Raw genomic sequence first — 24,914 nt, forward strand, 5'->3', positions numbered from 1 at the left:
CTGGGTTGTTTTTTTAACTGAAAAACTCCCGTTGTACCCTCTAGTAGCAAAATAAAATAAAATAAAGGAATAAAAATGGGAAGGAGTTAAGGAGATTCAGATATATTGGGGGTTCCTCAAAACATGCCAGGATTGCCTAATAGGCAAAGGGGTTTTTTATGAAACCCTTTAAAATATTTTTGGAGGAGTTGGGAACCAGGAATTCTGGTGGCCCACAAAAATGACCTTGAGAGAGACGTGCTGCCCACCCTGCTTTGAAGAGCCATACCTCATGTAGAGCTCTGGCATCTTAGAAGGCCTGAGGCCCAATTCCAGTTCTTGTTGGAGCAAGTTGTGAACCCGGAGCTATCCAAGGTACTGAGAGTCTGGACACCTGATCGTATGATGAGGGCATGTCACAAGAACGCTAATGGTGCATGCCTACATATGGGCAATCCAGTAGCTGTGTAATTTAGGTGTCTGGCAAGGGAGTCAGAGTTAGGAATTTGATTACCCACAGTGTCTCCCAAGAGAGAAGAGCCAGCCTGTGTAGCCTGGGGCAAACAGCACAGCCTAAGGATGCTCCCAGAAGAAGGGAATAGTAAACCACATCCACCTGGTCTACTATTACTCTGATCGTATACAAAACCCTGTCTAACTAGTGAAACTTTGGCCACCTGCTTTCTTATATCCTTATGGACTGGAGTGAATTTTAGAGACTGAGGGACAAGAAGAAAAGTGCTAATGGTCTCACTCTCACCTAGAAGCAAGAAATTATGTGGGGCTTGAAAATTCTTTATCAGAGCATCTCAAGGAATCAAGGCAGCCTAGATTGAAGAGGAGTAAAGAATTTAACAAATATTTTTTCAACTCAACCCTAAATTGTTTGTTTAAGGATTGTGTGAGAATTGTAGCTGAGAAGAAAATGAATCAGCATCAATAATATAATAATTAGGTGCCATCAAGTCAATTCTGACTTTATGACAGCCCTTGAAAAGCGCTCTAAATATAAAGTACTAGCAAGTGGTTTAACAGTTCCTTCTGTTAGTGGATTTTTGAGACCAAGCAACCTGTCTGAGGCTACACGGGTGGCAGGGCATGTAACCTAATCAGCAGGGCTTGAAAAATGCACTTGTCCACTTGTCTATGATGAGTGAAAAATGCTGCTCAACAAGTCACAGCTCCCTCCCTGCCTGCCTCCTTCCCCTTTCTCTCTCTCTCTCTCTCTCTCTAACCTTGCAGTCCTCCCCTCCCCCTCCCATTGCAAAAGGAAAACTGCCCTCTTCTCGCGAGAAGAGAATTCAAGCAGCACATAGAGATATAGCTCTGCAGGAGAATGTAGAGTAGTCCCATGCTGAAGAATATGGAGATTCCCTGCTCCCAGTTTCAACCAAACGAGGACACATCCTGGGGTGGGAGGGAATCGTGGCTCCTGAAGAGGCTGGGCACTTTTGCTTTCAGTTTTATTTTTGCTGGAGACATTCAAAAGAAAGGCATTCAAAATATAAGTTGCTTGACCCCACAGGCATGCAGGTAATAAAGCAACCCAGGTCTGAGGGTATAAATCAGTGATTCGCAATCTTGGGTCACCCAGGTGTCCTTGGACTGGTTCTTGTGCAGGCCAACTGTTGTTGAAGACTTCTGGGAATTGTAGTCCAAGAACACCTTGGGGGACCCTAGATTGGGAATCATCACAGCTGGTGGTGAAGGCATCTGGGAATTGCAGTCCAAGGCAGAAAAAGAAAAGTAATTATTGAGATGGGTATGGCTGACATAAAGATGCAATTTTTGAACACTGCTTCTGATGGCATATTAACATCATTGTCAATATTTGATACTTTCACATGGTCAGAAAGTTTTGGTAAAAAGGAAGTAATCATACTTGTATCTCATTGTGTGTGTGTTTAGTCGTTTAGTCGTGTCCGACTCTTCGTGACCCCATGGACCAGAGCACGCCAGGCCCTCCTGTCTTCTACTGCCTCCCGGAGTTGTGTCAGGTTCATGTTGGTTGCTTCGCAGACACTGTCCAGCCATCTCATCCTCGGTCGTCCCCTTCTCCTCTTGCCATCACACTTTCCCAACATCAGGGTCTTTTCCAGGGAGTCTTTTCTTCTCATTAGATGGCCAAAGTACTGGAGCCTCAGCTTCAGGATCTGTCCTTCCAGTGAGCACTCAGGGTTGATTTCCTTTAGAACTGATAGGTTTGTTCTCCTTGCAGTCCAGGGGATTCTCAAGAGCCTCCTCCAGCACCACAATTCAAAGGCTTCAGTTCTTCGGCAGTCTGCTTTCTTTATGGTCCAGCTCTCACTTCCATACATCACGACAGGAAAAACCATAGCTTTGACTATTCGGATTTTTGTTGGCAAGGTGATGTCTCTGCTTTTCAAGATGCTGTCCAGATTTGTCATCGCTTTCCTCCCAAGAAGAAGGCGCCTTTTAATTTCAGGGCTGCTGTCTCCATCTGCAGTGATCATGGAGCCCAGGAAGATAAAATTTGACACTGCCTCCATATCTTCCCCTTCTATTTCCCAGGAGGTGATGGGACCAGTGGCCATGATCTTAGTTTTTTTGATGTTGAGTTTCAGACCGTTTTTTGCACTCTCCTCTTTCACTCTCATTACAAGGTTCTTTAATTCCTCCTCACTTTCTGCCATCAGAGTGGTATCATCTGCATATCGGAGGTTGTTGATATTTCTTCCGGCAATCTTAATTCCGGCTTGGGTTTCTTCCAGTCCAGCCTTCCGCATGATGTATTCTGCATATAAGTTAAATAAGCTGGGGGACAATATACAGCCTTGCCGTACTCCTTTCCCAATTTTGAACCACTCAGTTGTTCCAAGACCAGTTCTAACTGTTGCTTCCTGTCCCACATATAGGTTTCTCAGGAGACAGATAAAGTGGTCAGGCACTCCCATTTCTTTAAGAACTTGCCATAGTTTGCTGTGGTCCACACAGTCAAAGGCTTTCGCATAGTCAATGAAGCAGAAGTAGATATTTTTCTGGAACTCTCTGGCTTTCTCCATAATCCAGCGCAAGTTAGCAATTTGGTCTCGAGTTCCTCTGCCTCTCATTACAGAGGCCTTTCACAACACAAGGGCAAAGAAGACATAATTCAGAAAGCCCTGGATGAATGATATGAATTCAAAATATGTGCAAAAGGTCTGTCATCAGTGGATTTACTGGGAAAGGCAATGAACCACCATTGAAACAGGTAGGTTTCTTGTTCTTCTGAAGCTCCTTAAAATTGCCTCTGTTCTACCAGTTTCTACAGTTAGCTGTGAAAGGGGTTTCAGCCAGATAAATCTGATCAAAAATAAATTCAGATCGTGTTCAGAGACTGAAAGCTTAGATGCCATTATGATGGTGAATCTAAATGGACCTCCACTGCCACAGTTAAACCTTACTAAAGCCATGGTACTTCAGTGCTAAAACTACCAGGTATGTTTAAGGACACAAGCGCAACACCTCTGACAGCAGTGCATTTTCTACTAAGAAGATATAGGCAAATACCGTGTACGTAATACAATTTATTTTGGGTTTGTAAGCATTGTTATATAGAAGTAAAAGTGAACAAGTGCCTAGTTGAAATTTTTGGCTGACTGGTGAGACATTCTAAAAGATTTTCAAGCCCTGCTAAGATCTTGGCTGACCCCACTCCTAGTAAGCATTTGAACTCCTTGGCTTCTGAGCTTTCAACCAAATACTTCAAACCACAGAGGCCTGAGTATCAGAAAAAACAATTTGAGTGGTACAACGCTATGACAGTGGAACCTCAAGTTACCTCAAAAGGCGGTGAGCGCTCCAACACCAGAGGCATTCAAGAGAAAATTGGAGAATCATCTCTCAGATCCGCTTCGATGGATTCCTTCATTGAGCAGAGGGTTGGACTTGATGGTCTTGATGGCTCTTCCAATTCCATTATTCTGTGGTTCTTTGGCTGAGATGCTCATTTGCGGAGTGAAAAGCCAAGGAGTTATACTAACTCAAATTGACCAGCAATCAGTTCACCACTAATCGTATCTAACAATTAACATTACTGAAATTGCATTTCGACTGAAATTGCAAAAGTTTCCAAGATCCAAGCCAAGCAATACACTGTTCTGCAAATAACTTTTAAAATAACATATGCTGAATTTCAAGCTGACGTTTCTTTCGTTCAGAAACCTCAGTAATCCCTCCATTTGGAGCAGCCCGATGACGAAGTAGCAATAGGATTAATTGCCCTGATGTGCCAACAAATGTGTGATCTTCAATCTGACCTCAAAAAAAAAGTATAGCTAAATTTGAGAAGAAATGCATCATCACATCATGGCTTGGGAGAAGGGGTTTGCAGCTTCTTTTTGTTTAGAGATGGGAAATGGTCTGATACAAACAGATCACATAAACCCAAATCAGAAGGGACGGCCATCTTGGCTTTTTTTTTTTTTAAACAATACCATCTTCATAGGAAGCAATCTGGCAGAAAACACATATGCCATATAAAGTCACTCTGAGATGGTGTCTCACAGTGGTAACATACCCTTGAAGAAACAAGGCTTCCTCTTCTAGGGAGTTTCCCCTCAATTATCTACGCAGTTAAGCCATTCACTATCTTATTCTATCAGCTTAAAGCCATGCAATATCGGTGTAATCAGCTAGAACCAGGGCATGGCAGCCCCCCCCCATCTGAGCCCTTCCTCCTACCCCAACTCAAGTAAATTTAACAAATGCTTTTCCATCTGATTTAAATCCCCTTTCAGAAGATTAAGAGAAGGGACATCCAAAGAGGATATAATTCCCTCGGTCTTAACGAGATTGATCTTCTCTAAGGCGGCCATGGGTAATTCATGCCATCCGACCAAATCACTTTTAATTTCAGAAAGCACCTCCACCAGTTGCCCTGTATTCCTACTCAGGGACTTGAGAGAAGAGGGAAATATAAGGAAGCACTATAACAAATGAGCTTACTTCATTTGGAATGGGCTCAGGAGCTGAAGCAATGGATTATCTATGCAAAATCTAAACACAAGACGGCTCAATTGCATTTAAAATTAATTTTTAAATTAAGGAGGCTACAGCATAGCTTCTGACCGACCTTCTTTACCAAGGACAGACCGTATATTCCACTATCTTTTCTTGGTAAATCTGTGATTCCTCTTTTGTCCCAGTTTCCTTCTTTTTACGGGGGGGGGGGGGGAGGGAATGTTTTTGAAAAACATTACTGTGAGACCCTAACAACACATTCTGAAAAGTTCAGTTCCAGTCTCAGACTTGGTTATTTTCCAGATGTGTTTGACTGCAACTCCCATCTCCCCAGTCAGCAGTCATGTTGCTTAGGAAGGACAGATGTTCAAGACCAGAACAGCTGTAAGCATCTATCTGGAGAGTGCCTGCTTAGAAGTTAAATGAGTCCACTGGTGCATCCTTTGTATGGTGCATGGATTAATTGTCTGTCCAGTGTATATAGAAGGGAATGCACCTGAAAACAACAATGCCATGCAATGCATAACCTGGGATTTGACTCAATGCAGCAGCAGCTGCATACTTAACTATGAAAATAACCTATAGACTAGCTGGTTGGATAACCCTTGGATAACTGAGTTGGGTGTTGGCTAAAGAGCCAGAGGTCAGGAGTTTTATTTCCTACTGTGCCTCCCAGAGGAAAAAAAGCCAGTCTGTTCCACCAAGCCAGCTACACAATTGTAAATCGCCTCCAACTTTGATCAAGCGGTATTATCGTAAACCACTTCTTAGGAGGCCTTTCTCTTGCTCCCACCACCCTCACAGGTGTGCTTGGTGGAGACAAAGGAGAGGGCCTTCTCTGTTGCTGCTCCCAGACTCTGGAACTCCCTCCCACAGGAAACCAGGCTGGCTCCATCTTTGCTGACCTTCAGCAAGCAGTAAAGACCTTTCTCTTCAGGCAGGCTTTTACTACATGACTATCTAAGAGGCAATAAACAGAATGGTTTATATTTTGTTGCTTCTAAATCTGTTTTTAATAATGCTTTCACCTAGTGGGAAATGTTGACAAGGGTTGGCCATAAATTGAAATTGAACAGCACATAATCCATCAATTAGTGCACTTGTATATCACACTAAGACATAGTTTAGGTTAGCCATGGTCTGTTGCTTGCTTTAACCATAAAGTGATCTTCAGATGTCGAAACAAACATCAGTTTATTTTCTAAATTTATGACCTGTTTCCTTACAATCCCTTTTGTTAGCTCCAATTTCGAGAATGCTAGAGGGGCAAACAACCCCTAAACAAGCCACTTTTATGAGTTTGGATATAATAAAATATCATGGCTCCAACAAATAAGAGTTCAGAAACCAACAAAAACCATGGCTTCTAAGTGTGATTTGCAGCTAGCTCACAGATCATCATCATCATCATCATCATCATCATCATCATCATCATCATCATCATCATCATCATCATCATCATCATCATCATATTTATTTATTTATTTATTTATTTATTTATTTATTTATTTTTTGCAGAGACAAGTTTGAAGATAACATAAGCTGGAATTTTACAAATTATAGCCCCATTTTCTGTCATGGTTGAACCAGGCCCCTGTAGGATGGTTAGGAGATTTTCCCCCTGTTGTGTCATTAGCCAAAACAATTGCTAATTTGTGTACTTTGAAATATAGAAAGGAAGGCATGTCTTTTGCAAAATAAACATGGCAAGAAGCAACAATGTGTCTTAATGGCGAAAACTGTGAAATCGGCATGAAAATAGCATGTCACAAACATAAATAATTCAGTAAACAGGTAGAGTGCAGTTCCGTGTTTCATTTGTTACTCCAGAGGAAGCATGCATAGTTCTACTCCAAATTGTCACTGGCACATAGAGATGGAGGAAGAATACATTTCCTGCTACCTGATTTTTTAAAAATGATGGCATGAATGAGCTGCAATTTTTAAAAACAAACTTTACTTTACTTACTTTACTTTATTGGATTTAAACCCCGCCCCTCTAGACAAAGTCTACTGGGGGCAGCTTACATGAGTAATAAAATACAATAATATGATAAAATACAATACAACAAAATACATAATAATAAAGACCATATGGGAAAAGATCTAAACCTCCCAGTCTACAGGCACCTGTCTCCATCTGGACAGAGGTACACATGCTTAGCCTAATGTTAAAGGAGGGGCACAGATACCACACATTGCATGTTTGACAAGTGTCCAGTTTGGCACTAAAAGACTTAGCTCAAGAAAACCTTTAAAGTCCCCAAATTTGTGCCTTAAATTGAGCCTGGAATCCAACCTTGTGTAATAGCTACAATTTGAGTTTTACAGAATTCATTTACAAGCAAAGACCACTTACCATTCATTAAGCCAAGTGAATTCAGTGGAACTTACTCCTGGGCGAGGAATTATACGAGTAGAAGTGCCACTTGAAGCTTTCAAAACCATGTCTAGTAGAATTGTTACTTTTTAAGACCATACTTGTCTGCATTCCTGGGGGGTTACAATAGCTGGGTGATTCTGGGAATTGTTTTTAAACCCTGTCTTCTAGGTATTTGCATGTGAAAACCTACCTCCAGTTCACCCTTGCTGAACTGGGGTTTTGTATGTTATGTGTTCCAGTATGACCAAATGTTGTGAGAGACGAGACGCGAGCTATCCAAAACGCCTTGTGCAATGCGTGGTCTCAGTGGAGAGCTAATGGTGACCTTAAAAGGTTAAGATGGTAGTTAATCTTTACACTATCTTCTGGCTGCTTTCTCAATCAAGGAAGAATGTGCTTTTGCAACCTCTATCCCAAATGCAAATAAAGCAACCGCTTGTCATTCGGGCTGTTAGATAGCTTTCTAATTGGAAAGGCAGCCATTTTTCTTTGCCCATATGCTTCAGTGTTAAATCTCCCAAGAGTTTTCAGACCCTTCACCGAGACTGGCCAAAGTTTTAATCTGCAAAATTGACATTCCCTTTTTCTGTAACTTGATCAGCCCAGGAGGAAAGCCTCTTTAGTGGCTTTGACAATGTGACTGACTTTTCTAGTCATCTGCACCATGGAACGGAAGATTAAACCAGCTGGAATTAAGGTGGAGGTGAGGCAGATTTAGCAGCCATATTGAAAGCAGGCATCTTCCCATGAGACTTTAAACTCAAATGCCATGCAAGTGCAAGACAAGACAGATGTCAAAAAACCCAAGTTAACAGTACCTGATTTCAAAGTGAATGAACAGGAAAGCTTACTTCCAATATTTTTCAGAATGCTTTATTAGAATCAGACCCACTCCCTTCAAAGCTATCATATAAAGTAGATTTCTGAAAAAAAAAAACCAGTCAGAGTTCCCACCCTGTCTCTTGTCCTATTGGATTCATTTCTGTAAATGAAAATAACCATGAGAAGTTGTGAAATCCTGTCCAGTATTACTTGTGCTATGTAGGTGGCCAAAGGAAGTGAAAATGAAAAGAAGAAAAATGGCTGTTCATTCCAATGTTTCTGAAAATGGTCATAATTTTCCAAGTCTCAATACCTTAGCAATCTTAGGAGAAGTAGCAGCAAAAGCAGTTCAGAGGAGTCTTTGATGAGTTGACAGTCTGTGTGGTCTCCTTAGTGTGGGGTCTAGAAAGAGGAGGAGGCCAGAATCCTATTGATGTTCATGTAGTTTGTTGTGGCTAATTGTGACTAATTGAGGAGTTGCCATGTCAAGTCTTGGTCACCTGCCTGTTCATGCACTTGATTGAACAACTGAGATGTGCCTTAGTTTAGCAGACTTTGGAGTCATGATCTTGACTCCAAATCCCAGAATTCTCTGAGAGTTCCACCTGCCAGACAAACATCAATAGGAATTCAGCCAAAGTATTTAAAACAACAGGTAAATTCACATGCACCTGAGCATTAAAAATGTTATGTTGAATGACTCATGGGCATTCTTTAGCCCAATGAGAATCTCAATATATTAAGAGTTCACATTAGCATAAGAATGTGCCTGGAGTTGGGGTCATTGTGACAGTCAGGGCTGGGGTTTCCTACACAGCATTTGCACTTCCTGACTCCAATGAGAATTCCAATATTTCCTACTACCATGAAATTGAACTAACTAATTGACAATCAGAGCATGTCGTAAGCATATTCATTCTTCTTCTTGACTCCAAATCCTAGAATTCTCTGTTGTGGGAGTTCCACCTGCTGGACAAACACCTAAATTGTGCTCACCCGGAGAAAGGATAGGCTGGAAGACCTCATGGCCCTGGACAGGCTTAGTTTGAAACTAGTTTCCTGTAAGAAAACGATGTTGTCAACTTATTTTTTCTGACAGGAAGCTAAGGTAAGGTAAAGGTTCCCCTTGACAATTTCTGTCCAGTCATGTTCGACTCTAGGGGGCGGTGCTCATCCCCGTTTCCAAGCCATAGAGCCAGCATTTTGTCCGAAGACAATCTTCCGTGGTCACATGGCCAGTGCGACTTAGACACGGAACGCTGTTACCTTCCCACCGAGATGTTCCCTATTTATCTACTTGCATTTGCATGCTTTCGAACCGCTAGGTTGGCGGGAGCTGGGACAAGCGACAGGAGCTCACTCCATCGCGTGGATTTGATCTTATGACTGCTTGGTCTTCTGACCCTGCAGCACAGGCTTCTGCGGTTTAGCCCGCAGCGCCACCACGTCCTACTGGAAGCTAGGTGAGACAGGAAGCTAGGTGAGTACATAGCCTATCCCAAACTGTAAAGCCTTCCAACCGAGCCTTTTTGCAGGTGAGCACAATTTAGTTGTCTGTCTGGCAGGTAAAACTCCCAGAATGGAGAATTCTGAGATCTGGATTAAAAAACCAAACACGATTGCACATCCTCTACATGTTACTTCTACAAGACAGTGAAGCTGTGGAACAGAGTCTTCTCATTTGTGGAATCTGGCTTGTGGAATGCTTGCCCCTTGAAGACCCAGTTGGTACCGATGTTGGCCTCATCCTGGAACAAAGTTAAAATATGGCTGTTCACCCAGGGCTTTGAAGCGCAGTGATCGTGGCTTGATTTTGGCTAATTAGATTATGAATTTTGCCTTCTTTTGTTTGTATTTTTAGTTATGTTGAGTCTTGTGTTAATTCTTTTATTCTTTGTTTTTTTTCTGCAGTTGTTCAAAATTGTTTTGAAATGTAACGCAAATAAATAAAAATAAATAAATAAGCAAGCCAGCAAGCAGGCCTAGAAACTGTGTGGAATGAAAGAAATTCCAGCTGTGCCAGAACAATGTTTTTAAATTCTGTCCCCAAAGAATTGAATGGCAACTTCTTGCTGATTTTAATGAAGTCATCACAGGTCCAGAATGTTCTTTTGGGTCCTGCTATTCTGCTTATTATTGTGTCTTGAAAGCGTTATACCCCACAAAATCCTACTTTAGCAGCATGACACAGTTTATTTATTTCTTTAAAGGTCTGCTTTCCAGACAAACAATTCTAAAGTGCTGATGAAATCCTGAGCACAAGGCAGGCACAGCTTTCCTTCCTTCCCTAATAAGGTTGTCCAAGCCGGTTGGAGCTCATAAGTAAACCCTTGTCTTCAGTAAACGGAATGCAATGCAAGCAGATACACATCTATATTTATAAATTGCAGCGATAAGGCTGTTTACCCAACACTTAATCATTTGCACCAGGTCTTAGAAATAAACAAAGCTCTTGGAACATTATCTTGATATGCAAAGTTTCAGTCAAAAGTGAAGGCAATGAAACTGCAGGCCAAACTAACTCTATGACTGCTAGAGTGTTTTCCAGGAGCTTGGAAAGTTATTTTTTTAAATGACAGTTTCCAGAATTCATAGCTGACGTGGGGATTCTGGGAGATGAATTTAAAAGGTAAATGGTCAAGCTCTTAGCATGTGTTAATTGTGCATATTTGGATTGCACATGTACAGTAGGACCCCCATGTCTGCACAGGACCCATTCCACAATGTACCACAAATATCTGAAACCACGGATAGTAGCAAAACCCTATATACAGCCTACAAGGAGGCAGGACAAGGGTCACAAGGGGACAGGACAAAGGCCACAGGGCCCACCCCCTTGTGTGTTGTATATAAAGCTGTGGTAAGCCATGAATAACTGAAACTGCGCATACCAATCCTGTGGATGTGGGAGTCCTACTGTATTGTAAAGGTAAAGGTTCCCCTTGACAATTTGTCCAGTTGTGTCCGACTCTAGGGGGCGGTGCTCATCCCCGTTTCCAACCCATAGAGCTAGCATTTGTCCGAAGACAATCTTCCGTGGTCACGGGGCTAGCGCGACTAGACACGGAACGCCATTACCTTCCCATCGAGGTGGTACCTATTTATCTACTCGCATTTTTGCATTTTGCATGCTTTCGAACCGCTAGGTTGGTGGGAGATGGGACAAACGATGGGGGCTGACTCTGTCACGTGGATTCGATCTTACGATTGCAGGTCTTCGGACCTTGCAGCACAGAGGCTTCTGCGGTTTAACCCGCAGCGCCACCACATCCCTGCTACTGTATTGTACACAGATGCAAACAGGGTGAACTCTACCATTAGGCAGGCAATTATCTTAGGAAGTCAGTGGTGACATGATTCTGACTATTTTTTCTGAACTCCTCAGTCATTTCCTTCTTTCAGAAAACAGAAAAATAATCCCAGTCTAGTCCAAGTTGAGTCACCAGTGCAACTTAAGTCCGACTTGACAGCAAGTCCCATGACTTGAGTCCCCATCCATGGAAAACTGGACTGTGTATGCCATACGTGCATCCTATTTTGGGCTTCCTTAACTAGGTTTCTGCCTCAGGTGTGCAGAAGGACACTGTCCCATCACCAATGAATTGAAGTCTTGTCTGTCACTCTATCTGGCATCTCTATTTGGTATGGGAAATATTGGGGGTCCTCTAGACCATTGGTCTCCAACCTTGGGCCTCCAGATGTTCTTGGACTTCAACTCCCAGAAATCCTGGCCTGCAGAGGTGGTGGTGAAGGCTTCTGGGAACTGTAGTCCAATAACATCTGGAGGCCCAAGTTTGGGGGCCACTGCGAGTCTAGACCATTTTTAGGCAACCAAACACATTTGAGTCTTACATCATTTGGGATGCTCTGGTGTTTTATGCGTGGAGCAGAGGGCTAGTTTTAGGCAACTGAAACACAAGATACAATGAGAACTTTTATTCCAAAGTGTGAGGCATTCACCTCTGGTTTATGTGAGGAAAACAGTTGCAGGGGCAGCTTGTGTTGCCAGCTTAGCAAGATCCCATTCCCATTCCAGATTTTCTGAAGACCTAGGGCTATTTCCTTGTGATGTCGTGGTGCCCTTGTGGTGTCATGTAGAAAGACCCTTTCACAACAGTTTCAAGGAGGGGATGTGTGTAACAGACACTATTACAGGCGTACCTTGGTTTACAAATTTAATGCTTTCTCTGGGACATTTCGTACTGTGAAAAATTCGCAAACCGAAACACCCATAGATTGCATGCACGTGGACAGCGCTATAAACATCCCAGGCGCAATGTATCCTGGAGAAACATGCTTCATATTGCGAAAAAAATATCATAAACCGAGGCATTATTTTCAATGGGTTTTCTTTTGTAAACCGAAAATTACATTAACTGAGGCATTTGCAAACCGAGATATGCCTGTATACTGGAAACATAGTGATGGGTTTACAAACCAGGGAAAGAGCTCTACCAAGAGTCAGCATCTCAGAGTCTTTTCAGAAGGAGTCTGGAAGCTATCATGGAAAGTGAAGATATTGCCGAAGCAAACCGAAACACTGTTCTCTGAACCAAAGGTGGCACAAGATTAAGTCTGGATTTAAGGATGAATCTCTGGGTGATCTGCAGTATGTCAGGATGACCTTAAAAACCAGGTCAGTAAAATCTCATTCCCTGAGACATTTCAGGGTCAAAAATGTCCCAGTCAGCAGTATCTCATTCCCTGAGATTTCAAGGTAAAAACCAAAGTTTTGGGAAATGAATCTCAAAACCTGAATTTCATGGTCAAAGCTTGAGACCTTGGACCCTAACAGGAGCGCATTTACCTAGACTCTGAGTAGACACAATCCTGCTGTCATTTCAAATGGCATCTAAAGGTCTCAGGGAAGTTTCTCAGCCGTCACATCTCTCTCTTCTCATCTTCTGAGCCCTCATATTTCTCTGTTCTTCTGAAAGTGTGGCCAGTGCTCAGTGGATGCGGCTGTAGATTAATAATATACAGTATTACCTGTGTGTTATCCATAAAGTAACGAATACACCTTATTTAAAAATAAAACTAACACATATCAACTTTTAAAATAATGTTCCAAATTCTGATTCTGGCCTATAGGATAGAAAACTTTATAAGTTCCTTTCACACTCTTTGACAGTCAAAATACATGCGGAACAAGTTCAATAGTTTAGTTACTGGTTGCTCTGTCATTTCAACCCAAATCTGCTGCCTGTGGTAGCTGGCTCCCTCTGTCTAATGGTAGGGCAAGGCCCTATTGATCCATATTCTCCCCACCACACAACTAGATGTGACTGGAAAAGCCTGCCCATGGCCCTATTGTAGAACAGGAGAAGAAGCAGGATCTAATGCTCCATTGTGAACTACAACCGCATCCAGAGTTTACCCTTATCTCACCCCACCTCTTTGAATTGCCTTAAACCTCAGAGAGGTGAAATGTGAGCACTGTTTTTGAGCACTGTTTTTTTCTTTGTGGGCGTGTGTGGACTGGAAAGAAAGAGGGAAAAATGGAAGCAGTCTGTTTTCAAAGTTTTCTGTGTTCATGCAAGTCTTTCAGATACATATCTTAAAATTCTTTTTCCTTCATCTGAGCTGCCACAAGTGATGTGGCAGTATTCATCTACTCCTTTTCAGTTTAAGCACAAATTATATTCCTGCAGCTGTGTGCTGGCCTGGTTTCAATTATTTTTTTTCCATGTTGCTCTCAAATCTCTTCCTTACTCATTGTGAGGAATTATTACCGTAGTTCCTTGCTCTCCTATTATAGTGTGTGTGCTTTTTAAAATGAAATAACATACACTCCATACTATCTCATGGCTCAGCAGTTGTTTGGCAGCCTTGTCTGGCTTCCTATAGTGTTGCACCCTTCTGATGTGTTGAACTATGATGTCCATAATCATCCATAAAGCTGGCTGTAGGATTATGGGTACTGTAGTCCAACACATCTGTAGAATGCATTATTCCACTGCATCTGTTTCCTCTGCTAATGTTAACTGTTTCTCATCAAATATCCTCATACCAGTTTTTCTATATGTAACTCTTTTATATACATCCTGGTGACATAATTGCCTTCAGCAGGGGCATTTCCATATCATAAGCTCATTGGCCAGAATTATGCATGTATGCCAACATTAGGAAAACCACACAAATTGTAGTGGCCAATCATTGCTTGCTAAGTCATGCCACTGCTGTATGACAAGGAATATGAGTGTTGACTTCTTAACCGGTGACAATTACCACTGTTTGACTTCCCCCAACATATGGAAAGAATAGGATTCTGGTTACTGAATCATAGATTTGGAAGGTATCATGTCTATCATCAGCTCAATTTGTGCCTTTCTATATATACTATATATACACATAACATCCCAGTACTTTCTCTGCATATTGCTGCCATCTGAGATACCTTGAGGGAAATGTCTTCTCTGTAGCAGCATCAGACTTTAGCCTGAAATGGTCCATAATATCATAGAGGTGAAGACTTTGTTTTCTGAAGGCTTTTAGTTTATTTTTCGTTTGATTTTTGTTGTTGTTTTCACACTGGTCCTTTTACATTAGTTACTTTTAACACATTACCTTAAAATGTATTTGTTGTGTTCTTGATTTTATTGTACTGTACTTCTGATTATTCTCTTGTGTGTCACTCAGGGAATACCATATGTTTAAAGGGCAAGTTGGAAAGCAAAGAAAAAAGAGAAGCTATCTAAATTATTTTCAGTGCTCCAAAGTGTCATAGAAATGCGAAGTAATTGCATTATTCATTTAAGTCAGCAACAACAGAGCATCACTTCCTTGATTCCATTTCAGAATCTCCTCGCTCACCTTTCATCTTCCTCTCGCCCCAGGGAATGCCCTTCAGACAAGAAAATACTTGTATCCTTCCATGGAAACATCTGTTAAGAGTTCCTTCCAAGTGTGGCCAAGTTTTTCCTCTGCCCAATCCAGCTCTGAAAAACCATCCTCTGAAAAAACGGTGTGCTTGCATTGCACATTCGAATAGTGGAAATGTTATTCAAACAGAAATCGTAAGGGCGGAAATTGCTTCCATGGCGCTTGAAATACAGTGTCAGCAAAAGAAAACATCCTTTATTCCCTGGTAGCAGCAGAATGGTAAGTATATAGGATACATATAAACTATTTTATGATGTGGGCATGTTTGCAATTTTTACTCCCTGTATTGTTTGGCCATCAAAGTTTTTTGTTAATGCAACTAGACATATCCACATGTTTTTGTTTATGAAGGGGGGGGGGAAATGAGTTGTGTGCACTGCACATTTATTGAAAAGCATGCCGCTTCGATTGTTGCAGAACAGATACATGAAAATGGGTACAGAATCCATGGTGTTACTTTAAGAAGACCGACACATACAAACAAATCCTATTATATAGGTAGATAATTGCTGTTCATTGCTGTTCATTTCCTGAGAGAATGGGTAAATTTTGAGTAAGGTCAGGGTTTAGCATTTCTGTACTCCTCCCATTGGTTTTCTGGGAACATTTTCTCCAGAAAAGAGAATAGGAACTGTACACAATAAGCAGATAAGAAATGTTGCTATGTGGAAACTGTCCAGAGATGGAAAACTCCAGCTCCCAGAATCTCACAAACAGCATGGAAAACTCAGAGACCTTTCAGATGATTTCCAAAAGCATTGCCTTATTGGTCTGGTACAAGCAAAAGCAGCTGAGCCCTTGCCTACCCCTAGAGCAATGCTTCCCAACCAACCAGAGGTCCAGATATTTGTAAACTATTTGTAAAATATTTGTAAATCCCAGGTAGCCGGCTCAAGGTTGACTCAGCCTTCCATCCTTCCGAGGTCGGTAAAATGAGTACCCAGCTTGCTGGGGGGGCAATGTGTAGCCTGTATAATTAAAAATTGTAAACCGCCCGGAGAGTGCTTGTAGCGCTATGGGGCGGTATATAAGTCCAATAAATAAATAAATAAAATAAATAAACTCCCAGAAATCCTGGCCAGCAGAGCTAGTGGTGAGGCTTCTGGGAGTTTTAGTCCAAGAACATATCGGGAACTCATGGTAGGGAATCACTGCCCTAGAACACTGGTTGTTAACCTTGGGTTACTCAGGAGTTTTGGACTGCAACTCCCAGAAGCCTTCACCATCAGCTCTGCTGGCTGGGGTTTCTGGGAGTTGCAGTTCAAAAACACCTGAGTAACAAAGGTTAAGAACCACTGCCCTAGAACACTGTGGGACTAAACTCGTCAGATATCTTGACTGTTGCAACTGTACCCTCACTGTAACGCTGTGTGCATCCAATCTGTATACAATAAGCTATTGCTGTATCAAAAGAACAGAAAACAAAAACTTGTGTTTGTCTCTGGAAGAAATGAGACAAACTTGAGGAGATCTGAACTCCTTTTTTTTAACATCATTCCAGAATGTGGACTTTTGAACCTTAATGTACAATAAAGGAAGTTTTATGATATTTGTAAAGAGCAACTTCAAGGCAAATAAGCTCATAATTCTGGTTTACTAAATGCCTTCTCATGTGTTTCAAACTATGTTGATTTCTCTGCTTAGCCAACTCAGGGTGTGACTACACTGGAATAACTAATCAAAAGGACTCATCTATGCTTCAGTTTGCTTCAAAATCTGTATTGTGTTTAAAATTGCAATCAGCGCTCACATACTGTAGGGGCTATAGAACACTTTGGGAGTTCAGTGTTTGCCTTGGACATGATGTGACTGGTGTTCCAACCCATAGCCCCTTTCTTTCCTTCCTTCCTCTAGTCCCACCTCTGAATTTCCTTTTATGATTTGTTGTAAAGGAGTTTGGTTGAAATACACACATCTCATGGCATTGCCTTTCATTTCATCTTGCTTGCTTCTTTTTCTATTCCCCTTTAAAATATTTTTTTCATATGTGCAGAGGTTGTTGCCTGATGTTCTCACTTCTTGCTGATCATCCTCTGAATATTAATTTTTATATTTTTTCCTTTTAATTTAGCACTGGATCATCTTGGCGTGCATACAATCGCACACACACACACACACACATATGCACACACACACTCACCGCAATCCCGTCCTATCACTCCGGCGCTCATCATTGGTGAGCTACACCTGGCAGGAGGTAGGACGACAAGCCTCTCTGCCAGGTCGAAGTGTGGCTTGCTGATCGCAAGCTCCAGAGTGATAAGACAGGATCGTACAGCCCATGGCAGCAGCGGATTGGTGAGTGGACCGTCCAGCACCATGGGGCCAGACCCTTGTTATCTGCACCTGTGCATGGGTATTCGTGTACAAATACAAATACCCCCATCTCTAATTATAACCTATTCCAATTGTATGCTAAAGGTTTTTCTGCTTACCAGAAGACACAGCAGACTCATTTATAAACGTGATGATGATGTGTGTCATGTGATTCACTGCCAATGGAATAAAATGTCTCCTATTTTTATATGAGTGTTCTCTCATTCTGAGTTTTGATGTCATTTTCCCAGCTGGGAGGCCATCAATGGTTTGCATTTGTGAACACTTATTTTTCTAGATTTGCTGAGCTTCACTTGGCAGGATTGGTGCATCCATGCAAGCAAGAGTACAAGCTGTCCAATCCATTATTTCGAATTGATAAATTTTAATGACATATTTCTTTCAATGTGTTTGGGCAAAATGCCCTCATCAGTCAGCCCCCTCAGACGTCCCCGTTCCCTTTGAGCTTTGCGGTAATCTTCATTGGAGCTGGGAGAGAAAAGGAATTTCCAAGAAACAATATCCGATTGCAAGCTATCATCTCAATGCAAATCGAGATGGTTTGGTCTTGAATCAGCAGTTAAGAGCCATTGCCTTCACAAAAGACCCACTTGATAGGGACAAATCCAGCATTTTTATTCTCTTCACAATGGAGGAGATGTCTATGGAGGCTGTGATGAGGAGCACCTGAATTTCCAAATTCACCCAGTAGACCACTGGGATGACCTTATGTTTTCTCTGCCTCAAGTAGCAGGCCCTCTTGAGCATACCTGGTTTTCTTCCCATATTGTGGAAAACATCCCCCTCCTGTCACAACTTTTAGAAAGGATGTAAAAAAGACACATTTCTTCAAACTGACCTTCAAAAAGCTTTAAAAATGTTTGTTTATCCTGATTGTTATAATAGCTTTCATTTTTATTATTCGTTGAGTTGTTCATGTTATGTTTGTGAGCCACCTTGATATATATCCAATTGCTTACCCCAACTAGAGCAGACACATTGAATCAACGAAAATGTCCTAAGACAAACTATATGTAAATTGGGGTTGTGCACTGGCTTCAACCAAAGTCAAAAGTATTAACCCAGCCAGCCTAATGCAGGCTGATCTGTATAAATTATGGATCCCGGTGGAATGGTCAAATTGGACTCTAAAGCAAAATTGCTTAACAAATCAGTTAGGATCTGAAGCACAAATCCATTGGAGAGGGTACAGATCACTTTTGCCAACATGTTTGGCTTCTTATAAGCTAACTTTAAAGAGGACTAGTACATCTTTAAATGGCCAGAGGATTGGAAAAGATCAGTCTACATCCCAATCCCAAAGAAGGGCTGTGCCAAAGAATGCTCCAAATACCGTACAATTGCACTTGTTTCACACGCTAGGAAGTTGTGCTCAAAATCCTACAAGGTAGGCTTCAGCAGTATGTGGACTGAGAACTCCCAGAAATACAAGCTGGATTCTGAAGGGGCAGAGGAACCAGAGACCAAATTGCTAACATGCGCTGGATTATAGAGAAAGCCAGAGAGTTCCAGAAAAACATCTACTTCTGCTTCATTGACTACGCAAAAGCCTTTGACTGTGTGGACCACAACAAACTATGGCAAGTTCTTAAAGAAATGGGAGTGCCTGACTACCTTATCTACCTCCTGAGAAATGTATATGTGGGACAGGAAGCAACAGTTAGAACTGGATATGGAACAACTGATTGGTTCAAAATTGGGAAAGGAGTATGACAAGGCTGTATATTGTCTCCCTGCTTATTTTATATGCAGAATAAATCATGCAAAAGGCAAGACTGGATGAGTCCCAAACTTCAATTAGGATTGCCAGAAAAATATCAACAACCTCAGATATGCAGATGATACCACTCTGATGGCAGAAAGTGAGGAGGAATTAAAGAACCTCTTAATGACAGTGAAAGAGGAGAGCGCCAAAAATGGTCTGAAGCTCAACATCAAAAAAACTAAGATCGTGTCCACTGGTGCCATCATCTCCTGGCAAATAGAAGGGGAAGATATGGAGGCAGTGACAGATTTTACTTTCTTGGGCTCCATGATCACTGCAGATGGTGACAGCAGCCACAAAATAGTAGATAGGTTGATGGACTAGGATTCAGGAGGCCTGAGTTCGAATCCCTGCTCAGCCATGGAAATTCACTGGGGGAGTGGAAATCATAAAACTACTCTTTGAGTATCTCAGTTACCCTGAAAGCCCTACTAGGGTCACAATAAGTCGGTTTTAACTTGATGGCACATAACAACAGCTTTGTAGGAGTATGCATCCACATATGATGACAGATCTCCATTATCTGCAGTGGGGCAGATCCATTATCCTTTGTGGGTGTAGATGGTAAGTGTAAAAGAGCCAAATCACTTATTACATAGGGAGATGCATATCTGATCTGACATTGTAATTTAATTAAGTGCAGCTGCAAGTGATTGGAGTGTGTTGGTGACTCTTAATTCGATCTACAAATGTGTGGGAAAGGTTTAAACACTTCTCTTGCACCCTTGTGTGTGTGCTAAAGATAATCGAGATACAAGTATTGATAGATGGAAGAATGATTCACAGTGGGACAGGCTGAGAGTTAGCGGCTGAGGAAATCCAAGGTATTAAAATGTTATAGTGGTATATTTTGTCTTCTGCAGCTCCAGCCTGTAGCCGTATCTGCAGCAGCAGTGGTGGTGTGCCTTATGCCTTTATTTTTCCTCCCTCCCAGTAGGAGCTTGTGGCAGATTTACGCAAGGGAAACAGCACAGGAAAAAGTTATAAACATTGCCATTGTTTGCACTGCTTCTCTTGTTCAACTTGCAGCACCTTCCACAGCTGCATTTAGTTTATTTTGCATTCTGCAAAAATAAATACATGCATTGAGCAAAACCAAAACAAAGTCCCAAGGTCCATCAGAGATGTCTGAGTATAACATGTGGTTGGTTCCACAGACTCTTTGCTTTTACCCAGAAGAGCAGAGTTATCATTACCAAGACCACTGAGCAATCTGGAACCCAAAGCTTTCATCTTGCTCGGAGGATATCACGTGACATTCTTGACCTTCTGGTGTATGGAGGCTTCCATGTCTAGAGACCATGTCCAGTCTTTCTGCACTTCTCTCCTTTGGCCAGCGTGATGATGTACATCTCAAGGACCCACTTGAGGCAGGTTAACTGTTTACAGAACTGTTGAAGCTCCTTGGGGAGCTTTAAAAATGCCTGCACCCCCAAGAAATCAAGGATGAAGAAGTTGCCCGTTTGAAATGTTATATTATACAGCCCATTTATCCATCAAGAAAGAAACACAGGGATTGTCCAATGAAAACATTCAAATAAATATGCACCCCTGGGGAGGTCGTAGGGTAATAAATCACTATTTATTCCACCTGCTAGAAATACTTCTCTGGTGGAGCTCAGCTGCTGTGGCTTCATTGGAGGAAAAGCTGCAGGAGGTTTCAACCAAACACTTTTCAAGACAAGAGGGAAGCATGAGAAGACACTGTCTCTCTTTCTCTCTCACACACACACACATCCTGCTTCGAGTAAGTGTTGTGTTGCCATTATTTTTGGAAAGAAATATTGGCAAGCAGAACAAAAAGATATGAGTTGGGCCTATCTTCTTTATCATCATCATATGCCGTCAAATCAGTTCCGACTTATGATGACCCTTTTCAGGTTTTCCAGATGGAGAGTACTCAGTAGTTTCCCATTCCCTTCTTCTAAGGGTGCCCAAGGACCATACAACTTGCCCAAGACTACATAGGCTGGCCCTACTCACAGGAGGCACAGGAGGGAATTAATTCCCAACTTCTGGCTCTGCAGCCAGATACCAACCCACTGAGCTACCTAGCCAGCTATTGTAGATGAGCTTTAAACACTGTTTATACCTGAAGTGCCTAAAGGTGTGTGTGAGAGTATGTGCATGTGTGCGTATGTGTGCACTTTCATTACACACACACACTCACACACTCACACACTCACACACACACACACACACACACACACACACACACACACACACACACACACACACACACACACACACACCCCTCTACTGGTTTATACGTATGCTCCCCAAATGCTGTTCTCAATCTTCCATTCTTAGCAAGGTCTGCACTATCCGAAGGCCTTTATCATTCTAATATATGGAAGGGCAGAAGGAAGAAGGAATTAGGTAGAGATCTCTTAGGGATATGGTGGCTCTGCAGACTAAACTGCAGAAGCCTGTGCTGCAGGGTCAGAAGACCAGCAGTCGTAAGATCGAATCCACGTAACGGACTGAGCTTCCATTGCTTTGTCCCAGCTCCTCGCCAGCCTAGCAGTTCGAAAGCATGTAAATGCGAGTAGATAAATAGGTACCACCTCGGTGGGAAGGTAAAAACGGCGTTCCTTAGCCACGCTGACCACGTGACAATGGAAACTGTCTTCGGACAAGCGCTGGCTCTACAGCTTGAAAATGGGATGAGCACCGCCCCCTAGAGTCAGAGACCACTGGACTGAAAATGTCAAGGGGAACCTTTACCTTTACCTCTTAGAATGAAGCAAAGATACCAGGAAAAAAGTCATTTCACATGTCCTCTAGCACTGCCAGTATCCCTTCTAGAAGCTCTTTGGAACCTCCATCCCACTGTTAGAAGACCCCCATTCCTTCTGAGTTCATGAACCACTTCTCCTAGAAATCAAAAGGAGCTGACATCTTCTAGCTACCAGCACAGACATGGCTCACCTGCCACTCTTCCCTTAAAGCATCCCTCTGCCTGAGAACAGAACGGTACCTAATATTTCCTTCCCTGAAGAGGTTTCAGGCAAAACTGCTTAGTTTGCAAATTCTATTAAAAATCATATCCTCTGACCCACTTTAGATGGAGCCCCCACATTGCAGTAGAAAAATTCCACAAACAGTTGGTGATCATTGATGTTGGCATGGATAAAGAGCTAAGCCTACAGCAACCCTGGGAGAAGTCAAAGAAGATTATGGTTTACGCATCTCTTTCCTAATGGTTTCCTGTAATTTCATGGAATTTATGGCACAATTCAAAAAACGCCATGCCCTACTGCAGAAAAAAAATCCCCCCCCTTTCCTGCTTTGGCAAAGGGCAGAGACCCCCTGCTGAGTGAGACAAAAGATCCAAGGGAAAGCAAGACTGCTTGCTAAGAATAGGTACACAAGAAAGCAATAATTTCCAAGGGGCAACCTGAACCTCATCATTCCACAGTTGTGATAAGCAATTAAAAATGTCTCATTCTCAGCAATTTTCCAGGTCTCGCCATGCTGAGATTCTGCAGTGAAGCTTCCCCCGGCACCAGACTGATTTCTCAGCTTCTTGCAAAACCAACTCTCCAGTCTAATTTCAACCCTTCCTTGTTTTTCTTTTTGTTTTTCTCCCTGTTCTTCCATGCAGGAAACCGCCAATTCCTGTGTAGCTTGATTCCACTGAAACCTGTGTAGACAAGATGCCATTCTACATAGGAGTTGCAACAGTTCTTGGTGTTTCTTCTACTATTTCTGGGTGAATGCTGTGCAGAAAAGATACTGTTCTGTGCATCCTGTGCATCCAAAATCATCTTGTTTAGTTCAGTATTTGTTCCAAAAAAAAGAAATCTGCCTTCAAGAAATCTGCCAAGATTTCCCACCAGATTTCCTAGGGGATTGGGGGATCTGAGGCAGAAGAATCTCACTAAAAGAATAAAAGAAAGATTTTTTTCCCCTCTGTTTCTTCTCCAAGAATGAGAGACAATGAAGTTCAGATCCCTACACGACACTGTCTTTCTCTTTTTATCTTGGAAATGCAAGATAAAACATGGTTAAAAAAGAACAGCAGTTTCCAGATCCCATATTAAGGGACCATCTGCTTTAATACCTGTCTATTTTGCTTAATCAAAATTATTAAATTTTAAGAAATTTAATTTTTTTTGAAAAGCTTCCTTTTCAATAATGCAATGTGATGTGTAAAAAAAACCCTGTAATACAAGCACACAGGTGTAATATAAAAATACAACAAAACATTATTTAAATACAGTCAAAACATAACGCGGAAAGCTAAAGGCTTGACAAAATAACACAGTGCAGACTGACATGATGAACATCTGCACTTCCAAATTGACCACAACGCCTCTGGACATCTGACCGGCTGCCGCAGGAGACGAGAGGGTACGCCTGATGCAGGAAGGCTCTCCAAGCTTGGTGAATCAAGGCTGTGGCAGAAAGAAGCTTCTCCTAGTAAATATAGGGGACAACAATAACAAGCACATAGACCTCCTCTCATTTTCGTGCAGGAAATGAAAGAGGAAGAGGAGGGGGAATGTTGCCACGCATAGATGCATCCAAATCTTTAGGGTCAAGGTACAGAAGGATAGGCTTGGCACTGTGTGCTACCTTCTGTCAGGGCTTGGGGAAAGGTCCCTTGTTTGTCTACAACTAGAGATGCAAGTATTTGTATGCTGGACTTAACAAGGGGCTTCCCCCTGTGTCCACTCATGCATCCGGCATGAGTGGACACAGCCTCGCTCATTCTTCCAGTTGCTCCTGGAACTCCACTCTCTAACCAACTCCAGGCAGGGGGAGGGAGGACGGGTCTCCCTGCACGGCTGCTGAGTGGCTAAATGAGCGGAAAGAGAGCAGGGCTCCGGGAGTGACTGGAAGGCTGACCGAGGCTGCTGCCACCACTGGGACGCATGAGTGGACATAGGGGCCAGTTCCAGGGGCCGATCCCTTGTCAAGTCCAGCTGCGCAGGGATATTCATATTTGCATATGAATACAGTACTCTAACTACAAATTTTGGGATCCTTCAGCTGGGATGCTGGCTGGCGGAAGCTGAGATTTTTAAAAAGTAACCTCCTTGTGGATGATCCACCTTGCATATACTGTAAAAAATTGGGGGTGAGGTCCTGAGCATGTTTGGAAAGAAAACCAGGCCCTTGGAGGAATTATTTCAATAATAATCTGGCCTCTGTGCCCATGAAAGACCATTTTATGAGCCCGTGTCACATTATTCTATCAATTCCTTTTTTTGTCTTTAAAACCAGAGCTGGCTCACAAAAGGTGTGCCCATCTGCTTCCTGATTAGCTCAAACACACTCTAACAGGATTATACACAACTTTGACTCTGCAGTTGTTGACTTTATTAATGACATCAACATCTCCAACTATTGCCTTGAGTCAACATTCCAAACTTTTACTGCCTTGCTTCCTCAACCCAGCTTGTGAACAGACACCATACACGTTCATGAGTAATGAGATACATGTAAACTTTCCACATGCCCTTGAAGTTGGCCCAAATTTCTTTTGATTTGTTGGGTGCAATGCATTTAAAGGGGAAAAATAATAATAACAATAGGATCTTGAGCTGCATATATGCTTAGAACGGCAGATTTTCCTACAAGCGTGCCTGCCATTTTCCCCTTTCCCCTATTAATGAATTCTGATGCTTGAACAGATGTTATCTCTCAGATTTTTCTCCTATTATTTTCATGCCCCAGCAATGCTGGTGCTGTGGCCGATTTTGATTCATTTGGCAAGAGAGGTGGGGAGTCTCAAGAACGCTGACATGTCTGTCATCTCTTTCATCTTTAGCTCCT

The 24,914-nt window shown here is 42.2% G+C and overlaps 1 long non-coding RNA gene across 1 annotated transcript in view; it reads left to right on the forward strand.

Annotated features, from left to right (window-relative positions):
- LOC140708089 (uncharacterized) overlaps nucleotides 1-15,251 on the forward strand; it is a 30,557-nt gene extending 15,306 nt beyond the window's left edge. Inside the window, exons 2-3 of the long non-coding RNA XR_013537758.1 lie at nucleotides 3,056-3,190; nucleotides 14,983-15,251. This is a non-coding gene — a long non-coding RNA (uncharacterized LOC140708089). The remainder of the gene's footprint in view (nucleotides 1-3,055; nucleotides 3,191-14,982) is intronic.
- Nucleotides 15,252-24,914: the final 9,663 nt, after the last annotated feature.

Source organism: Pogona vitticeps, chromosome 6, assembly GCF_051106095.1.
Source record: "Pogona vitticeps strain Pit_001003342236 chromosome 6, PviZW2.1, whole genome shotgun sequence".
In the NCBI taxonomy this organism is placed as follows: Eukaryota; Metazoa; Chordata; class Lepidosauria; order Squamata; family Agamidae; genus Pogona; species Pogona vitticeps.